Source organism: Eulemur rufifrons, chromosome 8 (assembly GCF_041146395.1).
Source record: "Eulemur rufifrons isolate Redbay chromosome 8, OSU_ERuf_1, whole genome shotgun sequence".
NCBI classification, from domain to species: domain Eukaryota; kingdom Metazoa; phylum Chordata; class Mammalia; order Primates; family Lemuridae; genus Eulemur; species Eulemur rufifrons.
In genome coordinates, this window is record NC_090990.1 from 90,185,972 (window position 1) to 90,198,794 (window position 12,823).

Genomic DNA, 12,823 nt, shown 5'->3' on the forward strand with positions numbered 1-12,823 from the left:
TCATAAGTGGAATTATACAGTACTTATCTTTTTGTGACTGACTTATTTCACTTAGCATAATGTCCTCAAGTTCATCCATGTTGCAGCATGTGTCAGAATTTCTTTCCTTTTTAAGGCTGAATAATAGTATTCCATTGTATGTATATATCAAATTTTGTTTATCCATTCATCTCTCCTGGACACTAAGGTTGTTTCTACCTTTTGGCTATTGTAAATAATGCTGCTGTGAACATGAATGTTCAAATATCTCTTCAACACCCTGTTTTTACTTTTGGATGTATACACAGAAGTGGAGCTGCTAGATAATATTGGTAGTTCCATTTTTAATATTGTGAGGAACTGCCATACTAGTATGTTTTCCATAGTAGTTGTACCATTTTACAATCCCACCAGTAGTGCACAAGCATTCCAGTTTTTTCACATCCTCACCAACACTTGTTCTGTTCTTTTTTTTTTTTTTTGATGGTAGCTATCCTGATAGGTGTGAGGTGATAACTCATGGTTTTGGTTTGCATTTCTCTAAATAATTAAGTGAGCATCTTTTCATATGCTTGCTGGCCATTTGTCTATCATCTTTGGAGAAATGTCCAAGTCCTCTGACCATTTCTAAGTTGGGTTATTTGTGTTTTTTTGTTGAGTGTGTCCTTTGCACAATAGTTTGTTTATAGTCCCATTTGTCTGTTTTTGCTTTTGTTGCCTGTGTATTTGGTATCATATGCAAGAAGTCATTGACAAATCCAGTGTCATACATCTTTCTCCCTATGTTTTCTTGTAGGAGTTTTTTGGATCTTATCTTTAGGTCTTTAATCCATTTTGAGTTAATTTTTGTATATGGTGTAAGATAAGGGTTCAACTTCATTGTTTTGAATTTGGATATCCACGTCAATTTTAGGAGGATTGCTATCTTTGGTAGGTTGAAAAATGTCCCCTTTCCCAAAAGATATACATGTCCGAAAACCTGGAATCTAGGAATACTGCTTTATAGGGGGGAGAAAGGGAGGATCTTTGCAGATGTAATTAAGTTGGGAATCTTGAGATAGTGTCTTTTTTTTTTTTTTTTGAGACAGAGTCTCACTCTGTTGCCTGGGCTCGAGTGCAGTGGCGTCAGCCTAGCTCATAGCAACCTCAAACTCCCGGGCTCAAACAATCCTTCTGCCTCAGCCTCCCGCGTAGCTGGGACTACAGGCATGCACCACCATGCCCAGCTAAGCTTTTCCTATATATATTTTTAGTTGTCCAGATAATTTCTTTCTATTTTTAGTAGAGACGGGGTCTCGCTCTTGCTCAGGCTGGTCTCGAACTCCTGACCTCGAGCCATCCTCCCGCCTCGGCCTCCCGGAGTGCTAGGATTACAGGCATGAGACACTGCGCCCGGCCTTGAGATAGTGTCTTAGTTCATTTAGGCTGATAATACAAAATACCTTAGACTGGGTAACTTTTATAAATAACAGGAATTTTTTTTCTCATAGTTCTGGATGTGAGAAGTCCAAAATCAGGGTGCTGTCAATGTCTGGCGAGGGCTTGCTTCCTCATAGCTGACACCCTCTTGATGCATCCTCACCCGGTGGAGGGGGCTAACTAGCTGTCTAGGATCGCTTATATAAGGGCACTAGTACCATTCACAAACAGACTGTAGCAGTCCACACCTGGCCCCTCAAAATTCCTGTCCTTCTCACATGCAAAATATATTCATTCCATCTCAATAGTCCCAAAAGTCCTAACTTGTTCCAGCATCAACTTTAAAGTTCAGAGTCTCATCTAAATATCATCTGAGTCAGAGACTCAAGATGGGATGCATTCTGAAGCAGCCAAATTCCCCTACAGCTGTGAGCCTGTGAAATCAAACAAATTATATGCTTCTAAAATAGTTGTGGCACAGGTATAGGATAGATGTTCCCATTCCAAAAGGAAGAAACAGGAAGGAAGAAAAGGATAACAGGTAAGTCTAAAACCTGGCAAACAACATTAAATCTTAAGGCTTGAGAATAATCTTTAATTTGATGTTCTGCCTTCTGGACACATTAGGGAGGGGATTGGGCCCTTATGGCACTGGGTGGCCCCACTCCCAAGGCTTTGCTGGGCATAGCCCATGTGACATTTCTCCTGGCTTGGAGTCACTTGCCTAGGGCTCTCCTGGGCTGTAGTTGCATGCAGGTGGCTTTATCAGTATGGGTTCACTTCAGTGGCCCTGCCCCTGTGACTCTACTACGCATGGCCCTAGTGGGTGTTCTCTACAGTAGCCCTACTCTTGCAGCAATTTTCTCTGCCTTTGCCCTCCAGTGGGGTACCCAGTGTGGTCTATACTGTATGTGGGCCCACTGGAGGAGTATTGTGCCATAGTGCCAGGAGCACTTCTGGGCCCTAAGCACTGAGGTCCTGCAGGTGCCTAAGGCCCCTCTTTTGACCTAATACTGTGGGTCTTGGCACCCTGGGCTTGTGATGTACTGCTAATCTAATCTCAGAATGTCTTCAGGGTTAGTCTTCCATTGTCTTGATGAGTACCACTTGACTTCTGCTGATCCTGACCAATCTCCTTATCAAAGAGTCACTAGGCCATGCTCTTGGTGCTCTCTCTAGACCATGCCTTTTCATTCTTTGTAAGAGGGCCAGGCTGAGAATTTTCCAAACCTTTTAAATTCTGCTTCCTTTAGATGTATTACAAATTCCATCTTTAAATTGTTTCTTTCTTCTTGCATTTTACTATAAACTTTCCAGAGAAGCCATCCTGCTCCTTCAACATTTTGCTTAGATATTTCTTCAGCCAAATATCCAATTTTTTTTTTTTTTTTTTTGGAGACAGAGTCTCACTCTGTTGTCCAGGCTAGAGTGAGTGCCGTGGCGTTAGCCTAGCTCACAGCAACCTCAAACTCCTGAGCTCAAGCGATCCTCCTGCCTCAGCCTCCCGAGTAGCTGGGACTACAGGCATGCACCACCATGCCCGGCTAATTTTTTCTATATATATTTTTAGCTGTCCATATAATTTCTTTCTATTTTTAGTAGAGATGGGGTCTCGCTCTTGCTCAGGCTGGTCTCGAACTCCTGAGCTCAAACGATCCGCCCACCTCGGCCTCCCAGAGTGCTAGGATTACAGGCGTGAGCCACCGCGCCCGGCCCAAATATCCAATTTTATTGCTCACAAATTCTAACTTTAAGAAAACACTTAGACATGAACACAATTCAGCCATATTTTTTTGCACTGTTAAACAAGGATTAATAATTTCCAATAATGTGATCTTCATTTTTGTCTGAGGCCGTATCAGAATGGCCTTTACCATCCGTACTTCTACCAACATTCTGTTCACAACCACTTAGGTAATCCCTTTGAAGACTGAGGCTTTCTCTTCAGCTCTTCTCTTCTGAGCCTTCATCAGAATTGCCCTTAATGCTCTGTTCATGGCAGCGCAGGCTTTTTCTAGCATGCACTTCAAAACTCTTCCAGCCTGTATCTATCACCCAGTTCCAAAGCTACTTCCACGTTTTTAGGTGTTTGTTATAGCAACACCGCTGCTTCTTGGTACCGATTTCTTAGTCTAGTCTGCTCTTCCCTCATGACCTAATCATCCCCTAAAGGCCCCAGCTTTTAATATCATCATGTTGGGGATTAGGCTTAAAACTGTGAATTTTAGGAAGATACAAACATTCAGACCTTAGTAGGTGGGATTATCCTGAATATCTGTGTGAACCCTAAATGTAGTTGCATGTATCATTATAAGAGGGAGGTCTCACACATAGAGGTGAAAGTGATGTGTGAAGAAGGGGCACAGAGAAATTTTTAGATACTGGCCTTGAAGATGGGAGTGCTATGACCACAAGCCAAGGAATGCTGGTTGGAGGCCACCAGAATCTGGAAGAACAAGGATTGGATTCTACCTAGAGCCCTCAGAGGGAATGCAGCTCTGCTGTGACACCTTGACTTTAGCTCAGCCTCCAGAACTGTGAGAGAATAAACTCCTTTTGTTTTAAGCCACCAAGTTTGTGGTAATTTGATACAGCAGCCCCAAGAAACTAACTCACCATTTTAACAATAGTAGGTCTTCCAATCCATGAAAATGGGATGACTTCCTATTTATTTAGATGTTCTTTAATTTCTTCCAACAGTATTTTATACTTTTCAGAATGAGTTTTGTACTTTTGTTACATTTATTTTATTCCTTTTGGTGCTATTATAAATGGTATTATTTTCTCAATTTCATTTTCCAGTTGTTTGCTACTATATAGAAATACAATTGATTTTTATGTATTGATCATATATCCTGCAGCTTTGATGAATTCATTTATTAGCTCTGATATTTTTGTGTGTGTGTGTGGTTTTATAGTATTTGCCATATATAAGATCATGCTATCTACAGTCTTAGGTTTTACTTCTTCCTTTCCAATTTGTGGCCTTTTATTTCATTTTCTTGCCTAACTGCCATGGCTAGGATTCTAGTACAGTCTTGAATAGAAGTGGTGAGAGTGGACATCCTTGTCTTGTTTCTGATCTTTGAAAGAAAGCTTTCAGTCTTTTGAGTATGGTGTTAGCTGTGGGGTTTTTGTAGATGCCCTTTATCAAGTTGAGAAAATTCCCTTTCTCCTAATTTACAAGTACAGCTTATTCTTGGCTATTTTGCATTTTCAAAACTAATGAATAATAATAGCAGACACTAACATAGGTTTATTATGTGCCAGGCACTATTTTAAGTGCTTTACAAGTATAAGTTCAGTTAATATAGTTTAGTGCTATTCAATTTCAGTATTCTTTGATATTCCCATAAATATCTGAACATGGGAAAACATGCCTTTTATAACAAATTTTGAGAGTCTGAGGGCAAAAATATGACAAAAGGTTAATATCGTTGTTATTCTGCAATCATGCCCTTTCATCTAATATATGTGTCTAATGGTTAAACTGACTGGTCTGTATAGAGTTTTGATATACTGAGTAGGTGGATAGTACCTTGTTTTTTCCTTAGGATAAAAGCAATACATGTTTATTTTAGAAAATGCTGATAAGCAAAAGTTTAAGTGGTTATGATTTTTCCATGGATACATTCCTAGAAATTCTTTTTAGGTCAAAGAGAATGAGATTTTGGTAGGTATTGCCAGATTATCCTCTGGAAATAATCATACTCCAGTAGCAATACAAGAGTGCCTGTTTCTCCAAACTTTTTCCAGTCATGGCAGATGTGACCTTTTAAATAAAATATATGGCATTTTGATAGGTGAAAAATTCCACTTGAAAAATGCTTTGTACAGTGAAAAATAACGTAATTATCAGCATTAATAAAGTTATAGAATATTAAGTAGTTTTTATAGCTTTTAAGATTGAAGAATGAGTTTGAATGTCTTAGTTCATTATGGGGAGATTGGTCAAAAGTAATGGACGACACCAGCTGAGAGACTCTTTGACAGCTTTTAAACCTTTATTTTTAGAGTCATGCCAAAAAAAATCCTGAAAAGATTTAAAAATCTAAAGAAGGCAAACAAAATGTTCATAATTTTTTTCTGGAATATAATATATTTAAGGCAAATTTATGTTTTAGGAGAATTATTAAAAATTGAGTCCAATTTTGCCTAGGCATGATGGGTACTTTATTTATTTATTTATTTTTGAGTTCCAGTGCTCAAGCGCTTCTCCCACCTTAGCTTCCCAGGTAGCTGAGACCATAGGCATGTGCCACTGTAACTAGCTTGTATCAGTGGGACATGAAGCATAACTTGACTATTTTGAAAGAAAAGGCAACCTGTGTTTGTATCTTTTGCTTCTTGCTTCTAATGAGATGTTCTTCCTATTCTTATTTCTATGTTGCCAGGTCCTGGAGTGGGAATATAACCACAAATTCTAGCAGTGTTCTATTGGGGAAAATATACAATCAGCTTTATGACAGTGTTGAAGGTATAGTTTCTAGAATCTGTAGGGATGAAAAATATGAAGGAAGAGCTTGTATTTTTTTTTTTTTTTTTACCTTCTGAAAAGAACATTCTAGAATCTAGATATTTTTAATAACATTATCAAAAGTTAAACCTTAATTTTGGGCTCCTAGAATAAGAATTGCTCTTAGCAATCACTTAATTATGACCTTCCCTGCAATATGTGCATCTGAGTTTAAAGTTTAGTATACTGCCTTCCAGTCAGTTAAAAACTTTTGATCTCTATATAAGGCAGTGTACCAGGTTTGTTAGTAGGGAGCATGGGGTTGGGGTGAATAAGATACTGAAACAGAAAACAGTCCTTCGTTATAAAAAAGGAGTTGATTTATAGTAACCAAATAGTAGAGGATACCAATGGGAGAAGGGGAACAACAACAACAACAAAAACCCAAAACCCTCGCTTTACAATGGAAGAAAGTCTCACAGAAGTAAAATTTGAGTTTGGCCTTTGAGAGTAGGAAGACTGGGAGAGGACTTTCAAGCCAGAGGTATGAGTTTGCAAAGAAATTGAAATTAAGCAGGATAATGCTGTGTGTGTGTGGTATTTTGTTTGCTTTTAGAGAAGATGAGGGTGGGCAGTACAGATTGATTTGTAGTTTGTTTCATGGATAGAAAGAAAATTGGAAGGGCAGGAGTAAGTCAGAGGGTAAGGATCCAGTGGCCTCTGAGAATGCCCGCCTGAGCACCCCAGGAGCTGACATATGGCAGCAGCCCTCGCTGGGGACTCTCTACTATGTCCAGGAGGACAAAAGTGGCTCTAAATCTAGCACATGCTCGCTGAAGCAAGTTAAAGGATTTAATAATCAAAAACAGATAGTGCCAACTAACAAGCAGTAGTTGGTACACATTTGGTGAGGAGGGCGGCATTTCCTTCTGCTGCTGAGATGGAGGAAATCAGCTGAATTCAGTATGGAGTAGAATACACCAAAGGTATTAGTCAGCAAGTGAGTGTCCTAGAAAAGTTAAAAGTAGCAGCACCAAATGTTGACCTGGAACAGGATTTCAACAAGGAGTTCCAAGTGCCAGTGTGATGCTGCAGGTTCCAGAGATGATTGTTTAGCAGGAAATAACAAAGACATTAGCATTTTCAAGACTAGCAGGTCTTGACCCTTTTCAGTCAACTCTCTTTAAACCTCTGGCACTAAAAACACTTCCTCTTATACTTACGCTAAGTGAAAGACCACTTGATTTTCTGGATTTAGACAGACCTCCCCATAATCTTTAAAATAAAGAAATCTGTGCAGTTGGCAGGCTAAAAAAGAACATTCTGTGAGTGAAAATGCTATTTGCCAAAACAGATAGCAGGTCAGTAATGATTCCTGTGTTGTGTGGTGGGTCTGCTGCCACCACTTCTAATGATCATGACAACATCAGGTGTAGCATTTCAAATATAAATACACACACACACACACACACACACACATATATTGAAGGAATGTCAGATGACATGACAGTTGTAGGTACAGCTTTATTAAGATGACAGATAACCTAAATAGATGTTTACAACTTCTAGAAGAGGAAAAAAGTATGTGCTAAAAAAGAAATGGTCATGTATTACTGTAGCATTCTGGCTGCTTAATAGCTGGCTCTGGTTTTGCTGCTAGAGGTAATGTCAGCTCTTAAAAATACCATCTCAACATGCTGGGCATACACGCCTATAGTCTCATAGACTGGGGAGGCTAAGTCAGGAGGATTACTCAACCCCATGAGTTGGAGTCCAACTTGGGCAATAGCAAGACCCCATCTCTAAGAAAAAATATATAATCTCAACAGCTGGAAATATAAAATATTGCAAACTTAAAAAAAGATAGGGCTTGAAGTCTTACTGTGTATGTATATGTAGTCATGGACTGACTACCTGTATGGGATGACTTTGGGCAAATCTTATTTTTTTACTTTTACTTTTTATTTTTGTTTTTTAAAAATAAAATGGATGCTTCATGAATTTGCGTGTCATCCTTGCGCAGGGGATGCACTCTTCTCTTTATCGTTCCAATTTTAGTATATGTGCTGCCGAAGTGAGCACAACTTTGGGCAAATCTTAAAGCTTCTCAGTGCTTAGATTTCTTGTTATGTAAAGGTAAGAACAGAAAATATAAAAGTACTCTTTGCAATTATATAGCATTGTATTCGTTAAGGTATTATCTTCTCATGGATGGTGCTGGTTCCAGATCCTGAGGTAGGTTTATAGTTCCCTGCTGTGTGTCAACTGAGAATTATAGTCTACATGAAATCCTCTAACATTTCTACCAGAAATTGTGCCTTGATTCAAAATAAGATCATATATGGGCTGGCTTTTGCTCAGCAGTTCCTTCAGCAGTGTTTTAACAACCTCTTTGCAGAGGCAGAGCAGTTCAAGACCCGCGGGCGCTCTCCAGCCCTTTTTTAAAAAAAAGAAAAGATCACATGATAAAAGTTTAGTGGTAAGAGACATATTGCATATATGGGCAGCCTACACAATTGATACAGGTGTGGTGATAAAAGAAAGATAAACCAAAATTACTCTAGTTGAGTAATTCCTGGATTGTGATTATAGAAAAGAAATCTGTTTTTAGCTTTCAAAAGGTTATAGACCAATTGTGATTTGTATATCCATTTAAGACTTTTGTATATTATTCATGATAAACTTAAAAATCTCAAATCTGTTGTCCTTATGCAAGATAATTAGCAGGTATTTCCTCTTCCATTAGTCCTTATCCAAGAAATACAAGTCAGTTTGGTTTTATTAAAAAATAAATTTCTGAAATATGCTTGTAAGTTTTAAAAATTTAAAGTAGTATATACTCATTGAAAAAATTCAAACACTATAGAAAGCCATAAAGTAATACTTATTCTCTCAAGTAAACGTGTTACTTTTTTCTACATTTGGGGTCATATTTAGGACCTCTTCTGCAATTTGTTTTTTCTATACTTGGTAACACTTGGATGTCTTTTCATTTAGTATATTAAGTATAATTTATCTACATACCTGCGTAGTATTTCTGTTGCATGGATGCTTGATGATTTATTTAACTTGTCCCTTATTGATGGACATTTAGGTTGTTTCCAGAGTTGTGGTATTACAAACAGTGCTACAGAGAACATTACTGAAACAGTATCATTGCTTAATTGTGCTACTATACCTGTAGGATACATTCTTAAAAGTGAAATTGCTTGATCACAGGGTTTTTGCATTTAAAATTTAGATATTACCAAATTTCCCTTCAAAAATGTTACTCTAGTTTATATTCCCCTCTATGTCATTTCCCCACACTCTTGGCAATAAGTCTTACCAATCTTTTTTTAAACTTTGATACTTAAACAGTATAGCATATAGAATAAATTTGTTCTCATAAATTATAAGTGAGGTAGGGAACTTTTTTCATATTTATTGACCATGTATTTTTTCTTTAACAGCCCTATTTATATCCTTTGCTCATTTTTATTCCCTATCTTAAAGAGCTTTTTCTATAATATATGAAGGAAATTAATCCTTTGACTGTGATGCACTGTGAATATTTTCTAACTAGTTATTTGTTTTTTATGTATTTTTATATTTTCTTATTTTTATTTTTGAGAGACAGGGTCTCACTGTGCTCAGGCGGTGTCGAACCCCTGAGCTACAGCCATCCTCCCGCCTCAGCCTCCCAGGAAGCTAGGACTATAGGCGTGAGCCACCGTGCCCGGCCTGCTTTTATGTATATACCTTGCTATATTTAGTTTTTATGTAATTAGATATTTTATTATTTATAGGCTTTGTCATGCTTAGAAATCATCCAAGATTATGCAAAAGGAAAACAGATGAATTTTTAAATTTACTCTTATGTTGTTTTATATTCAAATATTTGATCCATTTGAAATTTATTTTGAATAATAAGTTAGGGATCTAATTTTATAGTTTTCTAAAATGGCTAGCCAGTTTCAACATTATTTATTAAATCTATTTCTGTATGAATATTTATATTCTAGCCCACATTTCTAGTTCAGATTCCATTTCTCTAAAGTAGTGTAGATGTGATTAGTTGAGAATTTTGTAAGTTTTTTTGAGGTCAGTGGAACAATATAAGGTGACAGATGGATTATACTATCTTATCTTCCCTTTTAGTATAAAGATTGATAAATGATTGACTTTTTCAGGGAATACTCCTAAGCTCGACCATCCTGTGGATCTAAAGGTGACCTTTTAAGTGACTCTTCTACATTACTTATATCTGTTTGTGGAGAGCAAGGTGAAGCTGGGATGAAGATATTCTAAAACTTGGTCTATGAGAGTTTTTTAGAAAATAACCAGGATTTAAAAATGAGTTTGAACTTCCCTAGGCAATAAAAATCTGCTGGTCAGTGCCTATGCATCAGCTAATTCTGTACCTGCCACAAGTAGACAAAGAAAATGTTTGTTAAAAGAACTGAAACTGACATTTGAAAATTGGTTATTAGTCACAGCTTAGTACTCCTTAGTCATCTTTAGGAATGTAATCATTACGAGTTTGCTGGCCTTGGTTCCCCCCCTTTTTTCTTTTAATGATGCATGACTAGGGATCAGAAGACAGGGATTTTTTAGATGCAGTTACTAGTCATGTGACAGTATGCAAGATATTTAATTTCTTTGAATCTTAGTTTATTTTAAAAATAGAAATGATACCACTGTCTTGCCTTTCTCAGAATGTTTTTATAAAGAATAAATGAGTTGATGTATGATATATACTATATATATGTTAAAATTTGTAGCAAGCTTAATGAGGGTGGGGACTTAGAAGTTCGGAGGCCATAGTGACCTTAGAGAGAGAAGAGTTGCAGAAATGGGTTGGGAATAAATGGCTACTGAGAAATCGAAGATAGGAAGTACAAACCACTTTTGCAGGACATTTTATATTAAAAGGAAAAGTACAGCATGGTTGGGTCATGAGGGTTAAGTACATCATTGAAAAGGGCTGTTGTTTATTTTAAAATATTGTTTCTCAAATTTTAGCTATTTGTAATTTTGCCATTATAGCATATCTGTTATATAACTTAAAAAAAAACCCACTTAAAAAAAAATCCTTGTTCTCATCCTAAACAATAAATGCTGTTAAATCATAGATTTGATGTTCAGTTACTTATTTTTTTCTAAAACATTAAATAGGTAACACTTGACAAATAAATGTTTGTAGAACCAGATTTTATTTTGTATACTACTGATGATATCTATATCGTAATTTCAGAAACATGATTTTTAAAGAATAGATTGGCTCTAAATGTAAATGTGAACAATAGAAATGATTAGTGGGTTGAACTTTGTGAACAATTTTTTTTTTTTTTTTTTTTTTGAGACAGAGTCTCACTCTGTTGCCCAGGCTAGAGTGAGTGCCGTGGCGTCAGCCTAGCTCACAGCAACCTCAAACTCCTGAGCTCAAGTGATCCTCCTGTCTCAGCCTCCCGAGTAGCTGGGACTACAGGCATGCGCCACCATGCCCGGCTAATTTTTTCTATATATATTTTTAGCTGTCCATTACTATTTTTAGTAGAGATGGGGTCTCGCTCTTGCTCAGGCTGGTCTCGAACTCCTGAGCTCAAACGATCCGCCCACCTCGGCCTCCCAGAGTGCTAGGATTACAGGCGTGAGCCACCGCGCCCGGCCAACAATTTCTTAAAGGATATGTGAAAGATCAAGATAATAGTTTCCAGAGATGGTCTTGAAAAAGAGATGGGCTAACCCTTTCTTCTGACACGGGAACATTGGAGAAGAGGATTAAAGATAGTGAAAATTAAGAAAGACAGAAGACATTTAAGCATCTGGTACCAAAATTCAACAACCAAAAGTTGCTTGGCAGGGCTGGGACTTGAAAATGGAAAAGATTCTGAACTACTGTTGTGAGGACTGTTACAGAAATTCAAGAGGCAAAGACAAAGATTAAATTTTTCCATTATGGGACTGGTTGAGAACCGACAACATCAGTTTAGAGTGGACCTATTTTCTTAGTTATTTCTGCAGTGTGTGGCAATTTGTCATCAGAGAAATCAGATAGCAGACAATATCTGGAGTTGGCATATGGTATGGTGGGTCATGAAATTGGTGGTGCTGAGAGAAGAATAGAAATAATGATAGAGGGTTAGTAAGTCTATGCTGGGTAAGAAAACTGGAAATCCATCAGAAGAATAGAAACTTGTCTTTTTCCCTGTGTTTCTCTTTAGAGCAACGAAATATTTCCTAGAAATTCCCCAATAGACTTCTCATGTCTGATTGGCCAGAATTAGATCGCAAGTTATGCTAGCTATCTTCCTTTTGTCACTCCATTATTTTCTACCCTATTTTGTGCCCTGGGAGGCTGACCTTATGTACTGTATCAATAGTCTCCCATACACACTGTGGTTTCTGATAGGGTTTGGCCAGCAGAGGCATTGGCGGCAGATCTAAGGGCAGAGAGTAAGGTGGGTGAGTTTATAACTTACGTTCTCTCCCTGCTGGGTAACCATCACTCCTGTCTAATAGTCTCCAAGGAGTTCTCTCTGGGTTCCACTAATCATTTCTCTCCTTTGTCCTTTCAGGCTTTAGTATGGTAACAGCTTTCTCCATGTTTGTTACTAGCCCCAGAATTCCACACCATCCTTTGCTTTTCTTAAACCCTAACCACACACTTATAAATTCTTCTCAGTAAACAAGCTTGAGTGGGCCATCTTTTTGCTGCCCACACTCATGCCCATTCTTCAATCAGTTTCTGGCAAGGGAATGAAACACATGCCCTTTTTGGGGAAGCAACCAGCAGTGTTAACCATAACTATGTTACATTATAAAAAATGTGTACATACTTGTCAGTTTTATTTGCCAGCCAGATTTACAGTAAACTCAGCCATCTAGAACAGGTTGGCAAACATAGGCATGTTCATTTGTTTATGGTGGTGGTGCTTTCTCACTCTACAACAGTGAGCTGAGTAGTTATTACACAATTGTCGACTA

At 37.7% G+C, this 12,823-nt stretch overlaps 1 protein-coding gene, 1 non-coding gene and 1 pseudogene across 2 annotated transcripts in view; 2 read left to right on the forward strand and 1 right to left on the reverse strand.

Moving 5' to 3' along the window:
* Positions 1 to 12,823, forward strand: part of SOAT1 (sterol O-acyltransferase 1) — a 72,931-nt gene that overhangs the window by 19,830 nt on the left and 40,278 nt on the right. The gene's annotated exons all lie outside the window — the stretch shown is intronic.
* LOC138389094 (mitochondrial fission factor pseudogene) lies at positions 6,795 to 7,514 on the forward strand (annotated as a pseudogene).
* LOC138391077 (U6 spliceosomal RNA) lies at positions 7,833 to 7,936 on the reverse strand. The gene has a single exon (XR_011234716.1). It is a non-coding gene; the product is annotated as a U6 spliceosomal RNA (small nuclear RNA).